The sequence below is a fragment of the Octopus bimaculoides genome, chromosome 2 (assembly GCF_001194135.2).
Source record: "Octopus bimaculoides isolate UCB-OBI-ISO-001 chromosome 2, ASM119413v2, whole genome shotgun sequence".
NCBI lineage: Eukaryota > Metazoa > Mollusca > Cephalopoda > Octopoda > Octopodidae > Octopus > Octopus bimaculoides.
The window spans coordinates 65,828,570-65,835,449 of record NC_068982.1 but is presented as its reverse complement, the minus strand read 5'-3'; the positions used below and the strand labels follow the sequence as shown (position 1 = coordinate 65,835,449).

General features: G+C 36.8%; 1 protein-coding gene across 3 annotated transcripts in view; it reads right to left on the bottom strand.

Annotated features, from left to right (window-relative positions):
• Window positions 1–6,880, bottom strand: part of LOC106883106 (ceramide phosphoethanolamine synthase) — a 74,376-nt gene that overhangs the window by 49,060 nt on the left and 18,436 nt on the right. Inside the window, exon 1 of one of the 3 annotated variants that reach the window (XM_052977889.1) lies at window positions 139–253. The exons of 1 other annotated variant lie outside the window; for it this stretch is intronic. The gene's annotated coding sequence lies outside the window, so the exon portion shown is untranslated. Of the gene's footprint in view, window positions 1–138; window positions 254–6,880 lie in introns of those variants that run through there. One more of the 3 variants, XM_052977882.1, reaches the window with a different exon arrangement.

Genomic DNA, 6,880 nt, shown 5'->3' with positions numbered 1-6,880 from the left:
TATATACACATACACACACATGCACATTTATAAATGAGGTGTGTTCATCGAGGGGAAAAGTTGAAATTTCTGGTTTCAGTTTAGATTTTTATTTTTAAAATCTAAAATCTGCCAGGGATATAATTAAACAATGCTTACTTGAAAGACGATCTGTCGATTACAATAAACCAAACCTTACTGGGCGGCTATTATATTTCCTTATCTACGAACACACACTGTACTGTGTGTAACATGGCGTCTAGCCGTCACCCGGTGTTGCAGTAAATAATTAGACCAAATAAAGACTTCCGGAGATGAAGATTATTTTACTTGGCTCTTCGTTGTTTTTAATTGATTTTTTTTTTTAAGAGATCGATTATATTTAGTGACAGAAATAATTTATAGAACAAAGCAGCATAATTATCTAGTTTTTTTTTATTACAACTCATCATATGTATAGACAGTTCCCAATAATTTACTAACTCGTCCTGATCATTCATCAAATATACTAGCTTACAATTTTAATTAACTACGGAATATAATTGCTACAAAGCAAATGTTTTATTGCATGCATAGAATATGTAGCATGACTATTAGCTTTCTGCAGCATTTTAGTTGAGGTTGTCCACCATTAAGCTGTGGCTCATCAGACCAATATAATTTCATCATATCCTGCAGGAATATTTTAAAGATGATATTCAATACTAGTATCAAAATTTTGAGACTTCCTGCACTGACTAATTGCTCATATAATTGTTGCTCTTTAGTTCTGGACTAAGTTTAATCGAACAGACCAATGATGAAAGGTATTCCAGCCGTTGAATCTTGGATTCAGCAGCTGGAGTGTCTTTATCTGACAATCTAAGACTACATTATCTAATGTGTTCTTCCTTTCCAAAGACCGTAGTTGTGTGATTTGAACCAGATTTTACTGCTATTTCTAGCAGCTCGAACTGGAATGCCTTTGCTCATAGGCCTGCTCAAAACTGCAATGCAAACATCATGTTATTATCTTGAAAAGTATCCTTCATTTGCAGTTTAATATCATCAGGCATATCTAACTTCTCTCTCAAATTCGGGTCCAAACATTGTTCGAACAATAGCACAGCAAGATTCCTTTATAGTACTTTCAGCAATACTATGTCGTTCCTTGTTTTTGGCAATTATTTGAGCAACCAAGTAACTTGCCTCTTGAGCTTTGTCAGATATCTTTATTCTCTTTGTGAACATTGAAACCTGCTTTTTTCTTTTTTCTTTTTTTAGAGAGATTTTGCAAGTTCGGTGAAGTATTCCACTGGTTTTATAGAGAAATTTCCGTGCCTAGTGTTGAAATGACGCTGTAATTTGTTTGGTACCATACTTTCGTTTGCAAGTATATCCCCACAAACTAAATGCTGGGGACTAGCGTTATTTTCATTTCCAGAAAATCTGAAGCCCAGTTTTATATAGTCTTTGTTGTATAAACGAGATTTAAAAAAATTTCCTGTGCCCTTCTCACTCACTGATGCAGGTCGTTCAACAGTTGTTTGAGTTGTTTCCTTCATAGCTGTTAAATTTTGTTCATTGGAAATGCCATCTTCTGCAACTTTTCTTTTCTTAATTAAAAATTTATTCATTTTATGAGTAATTTAATTACAATTTATGAATAAGACAAAGCTGATTTATTATAAAGTTATGATAACTAAACACGTAATTAGTATCACCACCACTAAGTACGATAAAATTAGAACACTCGGTTCCTAAGGCTAAGCCTGCGAGACTGACGAACAAGGAGCAAGTGTGACATGAGTTTAATGTGATTTCATAATTATTAGTTCACCCTCAGTAATGCGTATAGGTGAGCAATAACTTTAGGTAATTTGAAAGCAGTTCCAGTGTGCTTCGCTCACTAAAACAGGTGCGAATTTGAAAATTCTTAATCGATTTTCCATTTACTCTGGGCAAGAGAATAGCGCTTGCAATATGTTAATTCTTTTACACTAAATAAGATACAATGAAAATGAGCGTTATATAATGAAGATTATTTGTGCCTTTTTTTCCTTTTTTAAATCTCGCCTCCAAACATTAAGTGGGAAACGATAACCGGTAGGTACGTGCATTGACATGTTCGCTATGCTAAAAAAGAAAAGCAGATTCTGAAAAGCTGAAACAAATTGGTATTGGGTATTTTATATATTGGTTTCCCGTACGTTTGCGACACACCGACACCCTGCTGGCGGCACACTAATGTGTCGTTACACACAGTTTGGAAAACACTGCCGTAAGACCTTAAATACATACCTTAATTTCATTTGATTCTGCTTTCAACCTTCAACCTACTCAATACCCATCAACCCTCAAAAACTACTCTTTGTTGTACGGTGCTTATGTATTCGCATTGTTCTGCCCATGTGTCACTATAACCAAGTCGGATTACGCTAGTGTGGATCTAGTTGCATATAATATAAATTACAAACCTAGCAAATTTATCGATTTATCATTATTTTTACGAATCCAGCAGTACATTTGAAAAACCAATGTATATAGGTCGGTCAGTGTGTGCCACCCGGGGCAGCTCTTGAGTTTACCACCCACACCGGGACACAAATTAATACAGGCTTATACAGCAGACCCAAAAGTACCGACTCTATAAAATGTAGTCCAGAATGGACCTCTCCCACTCTAGTCACGCAACTACGAAGGCTATGAACAAAGCCTCTTCGTACATAAGAAACCAATAATTGCATCAAAATAAAGAATAAATGTATGTACGTCGATGTACTGCGTGGTTTCATAAGCTGTGTGCAGTTTTTGCCAACGTGGACTCATTCCCTTTCCAGAAGTTTGACATTTTATGTCTTTATATTCCGACCACTCCTTATAGCTTCTTAATTTTTTACATTCCCGTTCACTATTTACTGATCTCAGTTCTCTACCAGTTCGCCCGATCATTTCCTTTCCACGCCCACTTTGTTTGCATGTGCCTTGCATTCCCACTCATGACTATCCTACCTCACTTGACATGAAACTCACCATTCCGCTTTCATTTCAGCTGAAATGGATCTTGCTACAAATTTCACCTCACTCTATTCTTCTTTCACTTTTTACTTTTTTACTGATCGTACACCTACAGGAGTCTTCCCACCACAATTTCTGGTTTTCCCTCACTCTCTCCTAACACCAACCCTTTTACAGCATTCTTTTACTTTATTCAATTTTTCACTCGCAATCTGATGACCAAAGCAGCAGTGGTCTTAAGGTATGGGTACACTGGCCAATTGCTCGGGGGCCTCACGAGCCTTGGGACCAATTCTGATTTATGTATGCTGTGGATTTCTGTTAGTGAAACACTTTAGGGTCCAATGCATTGATTTATCCGGGGCCTGTAATACTTTTCAGACGGTTCTGCAAGGCAGGAAATTTTTTTACATATTTTCTCTCACTGAATACCGAAACATTAGATTCTTTGTCTCCTTAAAGCAAATCAACACCCCGAACCCTTCTACGAACTCTCCTCTCTCATATACAACAACACATCAAGGATCTCCAGCTTCCAGTATGGAAAACTACAACCATCAGACTGCACAAGATTTCAAAAAATTCCTACTTAAAAGGTTGTAAGCGTTGCTGCATGCACGATCGTCTCTGGTCTGTTGCCTTTTTTCATTCTAGTCGAAAGACGTTCTTTGTCACTTCGTCGTGTGTTCCCTCTGTCTCAATCATAAGAGCTGATCTTCTGTTAAATAAACAGACTTAAATATTTGCTATACCTAATTTTTCCTATATTTTCGCATAATTATTGTCCTGTTTTCCACACCATTCCTAGGCACATTAAAATGAGAAATCCTATTGATAACATGCCGAAATAACCTTGATCTTCAGTCAACAGCTGACTAGAAGGAATGGTTTGTCCATAATCAATTTTACTCCAGTTTGATCGTGACACCGCACATTCATTTTGCCCGTGTGTGTGTGTGTGTGTGTGTGTGTGTGTGTGTGTGTGTGCATTCGCAGGTATGTATGTATATATGTATGCATGTAGTGAAAACAAGACTGACGAGTTCGTTTTGAAATTATTCATTCATAGCATCCCCACATGTGTTTCGGTGATGAATGAAGGCCGAATTACATAAACCCGGCCTAATGTAATTATTATTACATCAACAGAATTATTTCAGAATGGGCTGCTTGTTGTTGTTGTTGTTGTTGTAGGGGATGCATGTGTGTATAACGATATACACTTATATATTTGTAGTGGATCTTGCATGCATGAAGTGGATTCGATCCACCATAGCCAAATTTAAATTAACACTGCAACAGAACTTTTCCTACGGTCGAACAATGGTTTTTCTGTGACAGCAGTTTGACATTCGCCAGATTGCCTTTAACTAGGCCGAAATAATGTCTTCACCACTTGACCCTTTCTAACCTCTTCTACTTCACCAAAAGCTAGAATAGAGATAACAAGACCACCAACTAAATCTATTGTTCTCAATGATATGTCTATCCTGGATTGTTATAAAAGCATAAACCCCAAGCAAAAAGTTAATTAGTCACCAGTCGGTGACGACTCAATGAGAACGAAGTCTAGCTAACCAGCTAGAACCTTGGTCAGAGGGAGAAATGAAGTTTACTGTCAACAACTGTGAGAAAACAACCTTACAACTTTCACTAGCTCTAATTCGGTTCTCTTACAACATCATTCTATCTCTCTCTGTAATTACTACTAAACAATGAAGAGGACACAAACACAAACTTTACTTCGCATGCTTTTGGATTTATCATAACCTGCCCGTCGAGGCAAGGTATTGTAACGTAACGATAAATAAATACTTTCTTAAAACTCCATGCATTGTTCATCTTTCGCATTCTACAACGTGCCGTTATAACAACAAATTCTTATCGTTACATATTTATACACATGTACATGTGTACATCTAAATGTGTCTTCTCGTACATGTACATACACATGTACATGTGTGTATGCATAACTCACAAGCAATGGTGATCCATTCACATATACGTAGACACATCTGTACCTATAAACATATGTGTATCTATAGATAAAAGTCTTTATACACATACTAAAGTATACATCCGTATATACACAAACGCGTACATATATGCATATACATACACACATATATAGTCACTGCCATACGACCATAACTAATACACATATACATATACACACACCACATACATACATACATACATACATACATATATATATATATGTATGTATGTACATATGTATATATATATATATATCATATATATATATTTATGTATGTATATATATATATATATATATATATATATATATAGAGAGAGAGAGAGAGAGAGAGAGAGAGAGAGAGAGCAAGAAAGAGAGAGAGAGAGAGAGAGCAATAAAGAGAGAGAGCAAGAAAGAGAGAGAGAGAGAGAGAGCAAGAAAGAGAGAGAGAGAGAGAGAAACAAGAAAATAAAACGAGGAAGATTATGAGACAGGAGAGACAAAGAAACAGAAAATACATGAAGTAAAGCAAGCAAACAAGTACCGGAAAAGTGTAGAAATACGAAATGAAACGACAACAATGGAAGCATGTGTACAATGAAAATACATATGTTAATGGCAGAAAACTAAGATGGTACAACCTATATCACAGATAGAAAAAAAAATAGAAAAAAAAACGATACCGAATTTTCAACCTCCGTTTACATGGCAGGTTTAGAGCAAAAAGAAGCCGTTGGGTGAGGGATAGTAGAACCGAAAATAAAGATACAGTATGGACCTTAGTGAAAGTGAGTCAAAAGAAAATGAAGGATGGGATGAGAGCGAGAAATAGAATAAATGGGGTGGAGGGGAGAAGAAGCGAGAAAGAGAGGTGTGAAGGGGAGAAGAAGCGAGAAAGAGAGGTGTGAAGGGGAGAAGAAGCGAGAAAGAGAGGTGTGAACGGGAGAGCACGAGCGAGGGAGAGAAAGTGAGAGAGAAAGTAAAGAAACTCAAAATATTGGTGTGCATGTGTGTGCGTGCGCATTACGAAGGGTAAGTAAAATGTGCAATGTTATCACGTGTAAATGTTAAATAACATCTGATACGTAACGAGAGACATAAAATTTGTGTATGCATACGTACAACAACTCTTCTTGAATAAAATACATACACCAATGAATGCAAATACATACACATACATATGTGTACACATGCACAAACACACACGCACACATAAAGGCGCGCGCTCGTACACACACATACATACATGTATATTGGGTTGGCAACTAAGTTTCCCGCCGTTTTTTTAAATTTTGGAATTTATTGCGTTTTTAAATTTTGGAATCTATTTCTTTCGAGAGTTCTATTTTTGAATCATTTTGGAATCTATTTCTTTCGAGAATTCTATTTTTGAATCATTTTGGAATCTATTTCGTTTGTTTTTTTCTAGTTAATTTTTGTTTATTTTCAGATGATTAAAATGGAATGTCAAGTTAAGAGAAACGAGCATTTTCGACACCTCCTTCTTTTTGCTTTTAATCAAGGTTCTAAAGCCGCAAAAGCTGCTCGCGACATTTGTGCTGTGTATGGAGAGGGTGCCATAGCTGAAAGAACCGCTCATTATTGGTATGCCAGGTTCAAAAATGGAAATTTTGATCTCGAAGACGCACCTTGTTCTGGCCGTCCAGTTGAGTTCGATGAAGAGCGATTAAACCAACTTTGCACGAAAAATCTCGTCAAACGACAAGGGAACTGACAGAGAAAATGGAATGCTCCCACACTGCTATAGAGAAGCATCTTCACTCGATGGGAAAGGTTTAGAGGTATGGAGCATGGGTTCTGCATGATTTAAGTGACAACAACAAAAATCAACGAGCCACAATCTCCGCTGGTTTGCTTGCTCGTCACCGCTCAACTCATGGACACAAGCAACGATTTCTTTACCGA